The sequence below is a fragment of the Lissotriton helveticus genome, chromosome 5_1, assembly GCF_964261635.1.
Source record: "Lissotriton helveticus chromosome 5_1, aLisHel1.1, whole genome shotgun sequence".
NCBI lineage: Eukaryota > Metazoa > Chordata > Amphibia > Caudata > Salamandridae > Lissotriton > Lissotriton helveticus.
Window position 1 is genome coordinate 1,293,613,352 of NC_136065.1, and position 15,332 is coordinate 1,293,628,683.

The following is a 15,332-nucleotide window of genomic DNA, read 5'->3' on the forward strand; positions in this document are numbered from 1 at the left end:
CATGGGTTAGGAGATAAGATAAAGAGGGGTTTAGTAATGCAATACCTAAATCGCTGTGCACCTGCAGTGGCCCTATTACAGGAGACACATTTGATGGGGTCTGCGTGTAAGGCACTAGACAGTTGGGGGTATGAAATGGTGGTGCATTCCGAATTCTCATCTGGTTCAAGGGGTGTGGGCATTCTGGTCCGAAAAACAGTTTCAGCTGATCATCCAGCAGACCTGAACGGATGACCAGGGCCGCTTCGCGGCTATCACTAGTCAGTGGGAAGGGAAGTCTTTTAACATTTTTTCAGTGTACATCCTCCCAGCCTTCCATGCGATAGCTCACCCTGCATTTACTGCCTTTTTACTTGCTCTCCCTGAGGGAGAGATGTGAATTGGAGGAGACTTTAATGATATAGTGGATGGGACCCTGGACAGATATCCCCCCAGAGTGAACATGACAAGCACTACCCGTACAGGAGAATTAATGGACGCCCTAGGACTTACAGATACATGGAGGTATCGGTACCCCACCATAAAACAATACTCTTTCCAGTCAGGTGTACACAATAGCCTTTTGCGAACTGATTATTTCCTAACCTCAGCAGACAGCTTGGCAGGAGTGGTGAACATCGAGATCTGCCACAGAGGTGTCTCCGATCACTCCCCGATAATAATGACATATTCGAATCATCACAACGCACGGCGGCGCATATATCCCATATACCCTGGATAGTTGCTTATACCTAACATGTTGAAAGACGTCGCTAAGACGACATGGCAATACTTCGAAGAAAATGTCTCATCGGTTCAGTCACCCAGTGTTTTATGGGCGGCCTATAAAAGGGTTATACGTGGGCAAGCTATAGCATCAGGTGACAGGACATAAACGGGAAAAACAGGCAGTACTAGACACCATAGAGTCCGAGCTCGCTAGGGCCATTGATCAACATTCGGAACACCCCTCACCCCAGACCTCTCAGGCTGTGCGTCTTAAGCAACACGAGTTTTTGGACTGCCAGAAAGAGATGGTTAACGCGCGGCTACAGGTCACCCGTCATAAGGTGTACAAACTAGGTGATAAGGCAGGTAAATTGTTAGCCTGGCTAGATAAGAAGGAGTGGGCGGACAGAAGAATTGTGCAACTACGCACTCAGACAGATTCCTTGGTGAATGCTCCGCAAGACATAGTAGATACGTTAGCCGACTATTTTGAACAACTGTATGCCTCACGGTCAGCTTTATCAACAGAGGAGGCTCAGGAGTATATTAAAGATATCAACATGCCTAAATTATCGTCCATCATCCCCTTTTGTATCGCTTTGTTCGCCCTAAGTGTGGCAGGGTATGCTCAGACGTGAGTCCCTTGTTCACTTGGCCACTGGATTCAAGATAGCCTGGCTGATGAGGATTATGAATCCGAAACCGGTCCCAGGATGCTTGTTTCCGGTCCAGGGAAGACATGGCTTGGCAGTTCGGGCTGGACTGTTCCCATAAGGTACATGGTCAGACTGATTTGCATATAGCCATGTCTAAACTGGGGTGGCTGAGTGAACTAAAGAATGGTGATGGATTAAACCCAGATCAGTTGACAGGGGGTGAGTGTTTGATTTGTTCAAACGCTCCGTCCATCATCCCCTTTTGTATCGCTTTGTTCGCCCTAAGTGTGTCAGGGTATGCTCAGATGTGAGTCCCTTGTTCACTTGGCCACTGGATTCAAGATAGCCTGGCTGATGGGGATTATGAATCCGAAACCGGTCCCAGGATGCTTGTTTCCGGTCCAGGGAAGACATGGCTTGGCAGTTCGGGCTGGACTGTTCCCATAAGGCACAGGCTCAGACTGATTTGCATATAGCCATGTCTGAACTGGGGTGGCTGAGTGAACTAAAGAATGGTGATGGATTAAACCCAGATCAGTTCACTGGGGGTGAGTGTTTGATTTGTTCAAACGCTCCGTCCATAATCCCCTTTTGTATCACTAAATTATCGCCGGAGGCAGCCCTACTGCTTGAGGCTGATCTCTTGGTTGATGAACTACAGACAGCCATTGGCTCACTACACTCAGGAAAAGCAGTGGGGCCTAACGGAATACCCATCAAACTTTACAAAAAGACTGCTGATTTAATGGCCCCATATCTGTTATATGTGTTTTGTGAAAGTCTCGAGACAGGGGAACTGCCACGAGATCAGCGAAAGGCCACCATAGTAACAATCCCTAAAACAGGTAGGCCTCCCGAGGATTACACCTCGTACCGCCCAATATCGTTGATCAACGCTGAAGCCAAAATTCTTGCCAAGCTTCTGGGGACGCGCTTAACCCCTCACCTCACAACCTTAATTTACCCAGATCAATCATGGTTTTTGCCGCACAGAAGCACAGCTCTTAATCTGAGGAGATTACACGCGGTATTGGCACATAAGTCATACATCCAAGAGCCTGCAATCATCCTCTCATTGGATGCGCATATGGCGTTAAATGTGGTGGAGTGGCCTTATCTTTTCGCGGTTCTTAGACACCTGGGCTTTGGTCCAAAGTTTTGTGCATGGATATGCCTGCTATACTCCAACCGACTAGCGCATGTCGTGGCCAACAGTCATATATCGAGGGACTTCTCGCTTTCGGGGGGAATGAGCCAGGGATGTCCACTATCCCCATTGTGTTTCGCACTAGTCCTAGAACAGCTGACGGCATGGATCAGATGGGAACCACAGATCCACGGGCTCCGCCGGACACAAAATTGGTAAGACTGCATTTCCTTATATGCGGATGATGTGTTGCTTTACCTAACATCCCCTAGACGATCCATTTTAGTGCTCTTAAATACATGCGAAACATTTGGTCGGGTGTCAGGGTATACTATTAATTGGTCTAAATCGATTCTGTATGTCCTGCGGGGTCCACCACCATTGCTGCCCGGGAATTGCCCGCTGCAGATCACTGTTGAGAATATTTAGTATTTGGGCATTTATGTGACACCTGAGTTTGATGGCTTTTATCAAAAAAATCTGAGGCCCCCGCTGGAGCGGTTTAAGCGAGACACAACGTATTGGCGCAACCCACCACTGACGTTGCTTGGAAAAGCAGCGCTTTTTAAAACACCCCATTTGCCGTCCTACCGACATACTTTAAGGCAATAGCAGCAGAAGTCTCTAGTTTGTTATGGGGGAATAAGCCAGCACACATTGCTCAAGATAAACTCGTACGAAACTGGTATGATGGGGGGATAGCCCTCCTAAATATACGGCTGTATTATTAGGCAAGCCACCTTAAAATAATTAATCAATGGATACATGCCCCCCAAACAGACCCAGCCTTTCAAGCATATAGGCAAGGGCTGGTAGAGGATGGAATGTTATCGGCAGTATATAACAAACGTAGACCCCCCCTCCCTGATTGCCCAACAGCACATACGGTTGACATATGGCAAGCAAGAATAAAATGCATAGGGGTTATCACACAGATGACGCCACTCTGGGACTCACAGCAGCTTGGGCGACTTAGAAACAGTAAGGGCTTCAAGAATTGGGACACTATAGGTATCTCCACAGTAGGCGATCTTTGGAAAAAGGGAGAAGTGGTCAAATTTGAACATTTGCGGGCTCAATAGGAGAAGTTTAGATATCTGCAAATTTGGCACGGGCTATAGGCAATTTTATCACCTGGTACTATCATACCAGAGGCTACTCCTCTGGAGGATAGACTACTGACGGAATATATGTACAAGAGGGCTACATCCTTCACATATCGTAAATTAGTTAATAACCTGACAGACCCGATGACAACGCTAAGACAAAAATGGCCCCGGGACTTGGGAGACTTCGAAGATTGAAGGAGGCATTATCATCTCCGCAAGAAGCTGCCATACCCTAACAGTTAAGGTTTGTGCAACTCAAGGAGATACATTGTTCATACTACACCAGATCTACACTCCACAAAATAGGGAAGGCTCAACACCAGATTTGTCTCCGAAATTGTGGGGAGGAGGGCACATTTATTCACACCCTATGGCAATATCCGCAAATTGCAGCCTACTGGGCTAAGGTGATGTGCACCATATCACAAACGGTAGAAATATAATTAATGCCGGAACCAAACCGATGTCTGTTAAACGTGTGGGAGCCCAATGATCTTACCCACCAGGGGCAGGACTGGGTGACATTTGCCAAACGCAATATCGCTACACTGTGGGGGGTGGCAGAAACACCTACACTCCGGAAGTGGTGCAAAGTCATGGATGAGGCCATGGTAGCAGTAAGGGCGGTCTTTATCCACTGCGGATGTCCACGAAATTGGGGAAAAGTATGGGGAGCATGGAACAAGTTTAAAGGTTATATCTGCCACCCACCCGAACTGGAGGTGGACGATCTGTCCGAATAATGGACAGAAAAAGTGTGACGACCATGAACATGAGTCAATTGGAATATTTATGATAAAATGATAAAATGGGTGCTGTTGAAGTGTGTAATGTTGCTAAACTTCAAAGCTATGATTACAGCCATATATATGTATCATTTGAATGTATTATGCCCTGATTTAAGTACTAATAAAAAAGTTCCAAAAACAAAACAGCTGAAGGTAAATATCCTAACAATCATCCATTTTCTGTTCATTTTGGAGAGCCTCTCCCCCCATCCTTTCACTTGATCTCTTCCTAATATTCTTGAGCTTGAACCTCAGAGGTATAGCTGCGTATGGTACCTTTAGACTTAATCTTGAGCCTTTGAAACATCTGCCCCTATTTTTGTAAAGGGTACAAACAGCTGCCGCAGACGCCATCTTCTTTATTCTGTTGTATGTGCAAAATCAGGTTTAACAAAGAATGATACTCCATTATATAGCTTCAGGGCATTAGGGTGAGCTTGATTGTAAACAAGTTGCCTCAATAGAAAGTTGCAGAAATACACCAGCATAGCTCTAGGTCTTTCATTCACATTTTGTGGTTGCTTTTTCAATGTTAATGAAAATCGATGGGCTCATTGAATTTCAAAATCCCAATCCCATTTCACTTGCTCAGGGAATGCGCCTTTCCATGGATTCATCATATAGGCTCTTGGATTGCTACCCTCCACTCCTTTATGTATCCCGAGAAAGTGTAAATTGTTTCTCTGCTGATGATTTTCTTGATCTTTGATCTTAAACATAATGTCTGATATAGTTGCCCCTTGAGTGGAGTTTTGGCATTTCAAGGACTCTACCTCAACTTCCAATACTTCCGTCCGTGCTTCCACACTTGTTAATCGCTCAGCAATCTCTCCACATGTTTTTTTCCACTTCCGGATCCCATGCCTGTATATTTGATTCTGCGAGTCTGCACGCATTTGCAAGACGCGCATTCCCGTAAATGGGTAGTTACATGAGGTCGATGCGAGGCATTTATTATTTTTGCTATGTTGGCAATGGTATTTAAACATTTGTTGTTGCTCTCTTTACTTGTGGCGATTGTATTGCAATATGACATTTCCCTCGAGCTGCAATGTATATTAATGTATATTAATGGCCATCAATTCTAGGCACAATACCGTTTCAGTATTCACTCTAGCATTGGTTGCTTTAATCATATGAGTTTATTTTCATTTATTTTACCATGGCACCTGAAGAGCAGCTGCAAAATACACGAGCAGTATGTGTTGTTCATTTCATTTGTTTTATGTGACACTTCAAGATGTCTGCTGCTCTCCTCTGCCTTCCATTATGGTTGTCCCATGTTTATGTTCAGAATGTTTTATCAGTTTGTTTGGATGCACAAAATCACTTACATGAAAAAGGCTTCTTGCAAGCCGAAACATGTAGTAGGTGGAATAAACACCCTTGAAACGTTGGATTATCTCGCTTATTTTCGGTGTCTGAGAGCGCATTGATTTGGATTTCTAAATCTCTTGAAATATTGGATTACCGGCGTGCTCGGCCGGTGTATGCGCCACCTCCCACAGGGCCACCAGCAGTGTCGACGGAGCATTGTTTGGAAAAATAATTATATATATATATATATATTCACTGAAAAAACCATAGGTTTCACACCAGTTATAGTTAGGAATTAGCATTTAAAAAACCTATTAAATTCACTGAAAAAAACATAGGTTTTACACCAGTTATAGTTAGCTGGGAATTTTACTCGCATAAAACCATTGAAATTCCCACATTATAGTTAGTTGGACTCACTATAACTTGCGCGTGCAATGCACTGCTGATGACGTCACATATTACATCACTCATGACATGGTCAGTGACATCACTCATGACATCACTGATGACACCATCCAGTGAATGTGTGTCTTTCTGAAAAATAAATAATAGTGAGTAATGTTTAAATATTTAAATATATGTATTAATGTAACACTTTGTGTATAAGTGGCTGCATGGGTTGGTGTGTAGCTACATGTGTAGGTATATGGGTTATTAGATGTTTTTCTTAGTATCAGTATAAGTGTTTGTATGGTTTGGTGGGAGTATTACTTAGCACATAGATGCATGAATGACTGACTCTCTGTTTGTATGTGTTTTCAATACAGCCCATGTGCAGGACTGTATGGGTGGATGAGTGTGTACATGTGTATGTTAGTGAGTGAATGACTGTCTCACTAGTGTCTTTATCAGTAACTACATATGTTTTAATGTAGTATATGTGAATATTGATGTATATAAGTGAGTATATGTGAGAGTGAGGGATTGTAATAGTTCCTTTTTAAATTAGTATGTGTTTCTATAAGTGATTGTTTAAGAGAGTAAGTATGTGTAAGTTTCCTTAAAAGTAAAGTGGTAGTGTGTGTATAACTGTATATGCAAATAAATGGATGTTTAATAGTTTATTTGCATGTGTGAGTATGTGTGACAGTATCTTTTGGATGACTGTCGGTGTGTAACAGGATGTATAGGTGTATCACTACATATGATGAGTGAGTATATGTATGACTGAGTACATAGAACTGTTGGCGAATGAGTGGATGTGTATATAGATGGTGGAATTACTGAATTGGTTGTTGTAACTGGTATGGGTATCTCCATTTTTTTGAAAATTTTAGTTTCTATTTTTGAATATGTGTTTCAAGGGTTACATTACAGTGAAAGGAGGTCTGTCACTCTGTCACAAGGATGGTGTCATCAGTGATGTCATGAGTGATGTCACTGACCATGTCATGAGTGATGTAATATGTGACGTCATCAGCAGTGCATTGCACGCGCAAGTTATAGTGAGTCCAACTAACTATAACGTGGGAATTTCAATGGTTTTATGCGAGTAAAATTCCCAGCTAACTATAACTGGTGTAAAACCTATGTTTTTTTTCAGTGAATTTAATAGGTTTTTTAAATGCTAATTCCTAACTATAACTGGTGTGAAACCTATGGTTTTTTCAGTGAATTTCATCGGTTTTTTAATAGCAAATCTCTATAGGTATGAAATAATATTTTTTATAATGAATTTTACATTGTATAAATATGTAATTTAAAAAAAAAATTAAATATTTTTTGCCCGGTGCGCTCCCGGGGCGCGTACCGGTGAACGCACGGGTAAGCGCAATGTTACGGCGCGCCCCGGGGCGCGTACCGGGGAGCGTCCCGTTAGCGCTATTCCCACAAACGAAAACAACATCGTGACATTTCGCGTAGTCGCGTGATGCGTCATATGACGCACTGCGTATGCGCACCCGGAAGCACGCGATCGCATACGAAAGCGCAACGTAAGCGCCAAGACGCGCTTACGCTACGAGCCCCGGGACGCGCCCCAGGGCGCGTAGCGTAAGCACGTCAAGCCATGTGACTTTAAAATAACACTTTTCATTGGTTCAGAACATTTTTTTTTCCAAATATTGAGAAACCCACCCATTTCTCTCACTATTGCTTTGTACTTGGAGAGAGCAAGAGGTGTTCTTTGCATTATCTGCTTCTCAAAGTTTCCTGATCTACAGCAATGGCTGCAAGGGAGTCATCCAGCAGTGATTCTGATGGTTTTTTGCCTGAGGACCCTCCTCACCACAAAACAAAGGACCACTTCATTTGGAAATTTTTTGACATCGCTGAAGGAATAAAAAGAGGTTAATGCTGCTAAGGTAACCTGCAAGATAAGTGGCAGTATTTTATCCAGAGCCAATCCTAATAAAAAATATAGCTTTGGAAATGCCAATTTAATTAGGCATGTCCAGAGAAGACACCCAAAAAACTATGCCAGGGAGAGTGTGAGGGACCTGGCACGGAATTTACCAAGAGATGGCAGCAGCACCTCCACTGGTGGAGCAACACCTTCAGGAACACCACGTGGAAGAATGGTCCCTAACGTGCAGCCGGTGTTTGCAGGCATAAAATTTCTATGCGTGGACTGTGATGAAATGCTCTGTTATGGGGAGCAGAGCGTTGAACTCATTGCTATAAAGAGACAGGAACACCGCTGCCCTCCCCGTCCCTAATTATTCACAATTTTTTGCTCCTGTTGAGCAGTTTTGGAATGTCTGTTTTTGTTTTTCCCCTGAAAAAAATCCCAAAAAAATATTAAATCGTTTTAAAAAAGTATAAAAAAAAATAAAAAAAAGAAAGAAAAAAAAAAGTTCTTTTCAGAACTACCTCCAATTTATAAAAAAATGCTAAATTTTTTTAAAACTCTGTCATTCTTTTTTCTCCATAGTACGCTCCCCGGTGTGCGTACCGGGCGCTCCCCCCGTGAAAATAGAAAAAAAATTAATTTTTTTTTTGTCCCGCGGGACCCTTTTATGGCCCCCACATCAAACCTAGGGGGTCAGGGGGGGTGTACCCTGCCCCCTTTTGGTCATTTCCCCCTTTTGTTTTTAGCCACCTCTTGTGTCTCGGTCCTACTGAGACACAAGATGGCGGCCGCTCTGGACTGTTTCGAATGTTTACAGACACCCGAGAGCCAATCAGCTTCCCGTGCGCAAGTCGCGTGGCGCGCCCGGAGCGCTCCCCGGTGCGCGTACCGGGGCGCTGCCATAGATATATACATTTTTTTGAACCTAAATTACTCAAAATCCTCTGGAGCACATATCTTGAGACATAGCAAAGGCACATCGGGCTACCAGTCCCTACAATTTTGCCAAGTTTGGTGAAAATCCATTCAGCCGTTCGAGCTAAAAGTGCGACCGACCGCCCTATGGAAATTAACATGTGGAAAACACGTTTTGGGACCCCCCTTTTATCTCGGCCCCCACTTGACGAATCCCTCCCAAACTTTCAGAGAAGGAGCGGAGCGCCGCGAGGCAAAGTTGCTGAGAAATTCAGGCCGATTCCTCAACCGGCGCCAAAGTTATTCCAAATAGAATGTTGCGATTTCCCTATGGAAATCAATCCTAACTATAACTACCTACTGGCGACCGCCAGTAGGTAATATATATATATATATATATATATATATATATATATATATATATATATATATATATATATATATACATACATACATATTACCTACTGGCGGTAGGTAGTTATAGTTAGGACCTAGCTACCATAGGAGATCTGCAACATTCTATTGGGAATAACTTTGGCGCCGGTTGAGGAATTTACGTGTAATTTTCCAAAATTCAGGCCAGCTCCGCTCCGTTTCTTCCCTGGAAGTGTCGGGGGGATTCGTCATGCGGGAGCCGAGAAAAAAGGGGGGTCCCAAAACGTGTTTTCCCCATGTTAATTTCCATAGGACGAATAGACAAGGCTACAGCCCGAACCGCTGAATGGAATTACACCAAACTTTGCAAAATTGTAGGGACTGGTACGCAGAAGTGCCTTTTCTATATTTGGTGAAAATTGCTCCAGTGGTTTTTACGAAAATTAACTTCAAAAACACATATATATCTATATGCGCGCTTCGAGCGCTTACAGGTACGCGCATCGGGGAGCGCACCGGGCGTGCCACGGGAGTGCGCGAGCGGAAAGCTGATTGGCTCTCGGGTATCTGTCAACATTCTAAACAGTCCGGAGAGTCCGCCATGTGGTGTCTCGGTAGAATCGAGACACAAGAGGTGAAAAAAAAGGGGGAAATGATTAGAAGGGGGCAGGGTAGATACCCCCTGACCCCCTAGGTTTTCTGAGGGGGTCCTAGAAGGACCTTGAAGGGCAAAAACAACTATTTCTTTTTTTAAAATTTTTGCGGGGTAAGCGCTGGGTGCGTTCCCATGTACGCTTCCCGGTACGCGTACCCTGAGCGCACCATGGGGTAAAACAGTGAAAAAATTAGAGTAAAAAATAATTTTAAGTGCTTAGAGTTAGGGTAGCTGTGAAAAGAGCTGTTGTGTTATGTGGGTGATTTAAGTACCTAGAAGTAGGTACTGTTGCAGAGTCTAAAATTCAAGAGAAAGACTCTGATCCCGTAATTTGAGAAATGTATACCGTCTCCTCTGTAGATATCTTGCATGTTGAAATGCAAGTTATTGTGGTATATGTAACCCATACCTTAGTCTCTCAGGAAAGCAGAAACAGATCCTTTTGGGACCCCCTGATAAGGCCTGGGGGGGTCAGGGGCACTCTACCCTGCCCCCTTTTCACGTTCACAAATATTACATGTCACTCTCTTCTGTACCTACACAAAATGGCGGCGAGAGGGTGCATCAGAGACAGACAGTGAGAGAAAGGAGGCAGGAGATAAAGAAGAGATGTCAAATACACATTGGAGAAAATATAGTGGGAGAAGGTAAGTAACTATGAGTAAACTTACTATGTAACATGAAAATGTTGCAGTCTATACTATAAGTCTTAGTTTATACTACAATCACTTTGCTATTACCTCATAAATTACAAATAAAAATGAATAATGTCTCAAACAATTTTTTATTTCTAAATACAAATTTATTCTTCTGAATTTTCATAATTTAAAAGAACTATTAACATGTCTTCATCAGGAATTCCCTCTTCAATCACATCATCAGGAATCTCCTCATCAAAAGTCTGCAAAGTTGATTCCTGGAACTCTATGGTCTCCAAACATTCGATAAATTCACCGTCAAGAGACTGATCAAAAAAATCCCTCATGTCATCTCCTCCAACAGAAACTTCTTCATTACGGGTACTGTCAATAAATGGGACATTCAAAATGTCCATAAAAGTAGTGGAAAATTCAAAAGAAATTTCGACGGTCTCTGTATTATGATCCATTTTATTTTGAAATTTCTTGCTGTAAATTGCAGAAAAAAATAATCACTTTCATTTATCGTTTTAAGTAATACATAATATAAAACTAGCTTTATCAAGTATTTATTTCTTTTAAATTAATATGCACACATTTTATCAAATACTTTATATAACTATATCATTAGAGTTAAGTCACTGTAGAGGTCAAGTTGACAAAGGTACTTCAGGGTTTTTAACAGTGAAGTTATCTTTGGGTAGTGTATAGTATCAGGCAGTAACTAGAAATATAAAGCACTGCATGTGATGAAGCCTAACTCAATCCATAACTATAACAGAAGGACAGTAAATAACTAACAGAAAACATTTTTCCAATTAACTTAAAGTGTACAACGTAGTTCCCCTTACAAATTAACAACTCACCTTTTAGAAAGCAGGAGAAGAGTTAGTCCTGTGTAAATCTCACACCAGAAATTGAACACAAAAAATTCCTCACAAGTGTACCTCAGACAGTACTATGACAAAATGGCCGTGTTTCCCTCTCATTTTTGATATATACATAACCAATCAAACTTCATCACACACAAATTCATAACCAAAGTAACATTTTAATTGGTTCTAAATTTCAACACTTTCAAATGTGTTTTCCCCATGCAATTTTCCATAGGACATTTAGACACGGCTACAGCCCGAATGGCTGAACGGAATTACACCAAAGTTGGCAAAATGGTAGGGACTGGTATGCAGAAGTACCTTTTCTATATTTGGTGAAAATTGCTCCAGTGGTTTTTACGAAAATTAACTTTAAAAACACATATATATCTATATGCGTGATTCGAGCGCTTACCGGTATGCGTACCGGGGAGGTCACCCGGTGCGCCACGGGAGTGCGCAAGCGGAAAGCTGATTGGCTCTCGGGTGTCTGTCAACATTCCAAACAGTCCGGAGAGTCCGCCATCTTGTGTCTCTGTAGAATCGAGACACAAGAGGTGAAAAAAAGGGGAAATACTATAAAAGGGGGCAGGGTAGATACCCCCTGACCCCCTAGGTTTTCTGAGGGGGGCCTAAAAGGACCCTGAAGGGCAAAAAACACTATTTTTTATTTTTTTATTTCGCGGGGTAAGCGCAGGTTGCGTTCCCATGTACGCTTCCCGGTACGCGTACCCTGAGCACACCACGGGGAAAAAACAGTGTATAAAATTTGAGTAAAAAAATAATTTAGAGTATTTAGAGGTAGGGTAGCTCTGAAAAGAGCTGTTGTGTTATGTGGGTGTTTTTGTACCTACAAGTAGGTACCGATGCAGAGTCTAAAATTCAACAGGAAGACTCTATTCCCCTCATCTGTAAAATGTACACCATCTCACCTGTAGATGCCTTGCATGTTGTAACGCAAGTTGTTGTGGTATATAGAACCCATACCATAGTCTCTGAGGAAAGCAGAAACAGATTTATTCACATGTTTCCTTGCTTTCTCAATCTGTGGACAAAATTGGTTGGACCAGTTCCATTTTTGCCTTTGGCATATATTAGAATATATTAAGGCAGTTTTTGGAAAAAGTGACATCAATTGCCCAAAGATGTCCTTTAAAAGCATTTCCAGACCTACCCCAGTCAAAGTGCCCAGGTCATTTCCACCACAGTGCACAATTATGAGGTCAGGGTGCGGTAGATGCATAAAGGATTTTACCAATGGTAGAAATTGGTGACATCTCAATCCTCTCTGGCCAATCCACATAATATCCACATTTGGTAAATCAAGCTTGTGAATACCTCTGTTTGCAGCATATTTTTCACTCCAGTGAACAAAGCTATGACCTACAATCCAGACTTTAGGCATCTTGAAGGTAGATGTGGTTGTATTCAGATGAGTTGTGGAAATGAAATGGCAGTTTGAAAGTAGGAGTTTAAAAAAAAATTGGTTGAGATTCAGTGCACTTGAAAAACAAGAAATGATTGGTGGTTTCTTAAAATTCTCCACTGAAAATTAGGGTGCATGCTTGTGTTTTTTGAAAGAAGTAATTCTAATGGTTGAGAAAAAGTCATTGAAAGAAACATTGCACATGATTAGCTAGTATATTGAGAAGTCAAACACCCTTGCTGAGTACATTTGCAACATAGTATGATGAACTTCTCACCTGTGTGCTGAGTTAGGTGGGAGTTACCATGGTAACAGGCTGAATGAGCACTGGGGGGATGGGTGAATATTATGTGAATTTGAAAGTGTTGAAATGTAGAACCAATTAAAATGTTCGTTTGGTTTTGAAATAGTGTGGGAAGAATTTTGATTGGTTAAGTCCAGGGATATGTGTGAAGAATTACAGGGAATCAGGGCCATTTGTGGTTGCAGTGTTTGAGGTGCATTTCAGAGATTCTGCTTAAGAAAATCTAGTGAGTGTGACTGACACTGTTCTAAATCTTCAAAAGCATTTTTAAAGGTGAGTAATGATTCATTTAATATAGATAGAGTGCTGTATGCACTGTGGGGAAGATTAAGAAGCATATTGGGCTTCTTTATTCTTGCATTGTGGGTCATGTTTTTTTGTAATGCTGGCAAAAAAATGAATTGAGCATATTGGAAATGAAATTTCGGAAATGAGTCAGGTTTCTGCCTTGTAATGTAGTGGTCATTTAAATGGGCTGTGCTCTGTGCCGTAAACGAATTAGTATGCTAAATGTTTTTTTTGTCAAAATGTATGGCTTTTACAATTTTGACAAGGATCACACTGAGTGTCTGTGTGAAATAAGGAATTATATTTTCACATTTGTCAATAATGTCACCTGTGTCTGCTCACAGTTTGCATCTCTTAGCTGAAAGGGTACTCTGTGCCTGTGTCTCACCTCACTCTGTGCCTGTGTGTCATCTCACTCTGTGCCTGCCCCATCTCTCTCTTTGTGTGTGTTATTTGGTAAAATGTATGGCTTTAACATTTTTGACAAGGATCACACTGAGTGTCTGTGTGAAATAAGGAATTATATTTTCCAATAATGTCACCTGCCTGTGTCTGCTCACAGTTTGCATCTCTTAGCTTAAAGGGTACTCTGTGCCTGTGTCTCACCTCACTCTGTGCCTGCCCCATCTCTCTTTTTGTGTGTGTCATTTGTCTGTTTGCGTGTGTCTCATCTCACTCTGGTAAATGTTTTATGGTAAAAAGTATGGCTTTAATATTTTTGACAAGGATCACACTGAGTGTCTGTATGAAATAAGGAATTATATTTTCACATTTTTCAATAATGTCACCTGTGTCTGCTCACAGTTTGCATCTCTTAGCTTAAAGGGTACTCTGTGCCTGTGTCTCACCTCACTCTGTGCCTGTGTATCATCTCACGCTGTGCCTGCCCCATCTTTATCTTTGTGTGTGTCATTTGGTAAAATGTATGGCTTTAACATTTTTGACAAAGATCACACTGAGTGTCTGTGTGAAATAAGGAATTATATTTTCATATTTTTCAATAATGTCACCTGTGTCTGCTCACAGTTTGCATCTCTTAGCTTAAAGGGTACTCTCTGCCTGTGTCTCACCTCACTCTGTGCCTGTGTGTCATCTCAGTCTGTGCCTGCCCCATCTTTCTATTTGTGTTTGTCATTTGTCTGTTTGCGTGTGTCTCATCTCACTCTGGTAAATGTTTTATGGTAAAAAGTATGGCTTTAATATTTTTGACAAGGATTACACTGAGTGTCTGTATGAAATAAGGAATTATATTTTCATATTTTTCAATAATGCCACCTGTGTCTGCTCACAGTTTGCATCTCTTAGCTTAAAGGGTACTCTGTGCCTGTGTCTCACCTCACTCTGTGCCTGTGTGTCATCTCACTCTGTGCCTGCCCCATCTCTCTCTTTGTGTGTGTCATTTGGTAAAATGTATGGCTTTAACATTTTTGACAAGGATCACACTGAGTGTCTGTATGAAATAAGGAATTATATTTTCAAATTTTTCAATAATGTCACCTGTGTCTGCTCACAGTTTGCATCTCTTAGCTTAAAGGGTACTCTGTGCCTGTGTCTCACCTCACTCTGTGCCTGTGTATCATCTCACGCTGTGCCTGCCCCATCCTTCTCTTTGTGTGTGTCATTTGGTAAAATGTATGGCTTTAACATTTTTGACAAGGATCACACTGAGTGTCTGTGTGAAATAAGGAATTATATTTTCATATTTTTCAATAATGTCACCTGTGTCTGCTCACAGTTTGCATCTCTTAGCTTAAAGGGTACTCTCTGCCTGTGTCTCACCTCACTCTGTGCCTGTGTGTCATCTCAGTCTGTGCCTGCCCCATCTTTCTTTTTGTGTG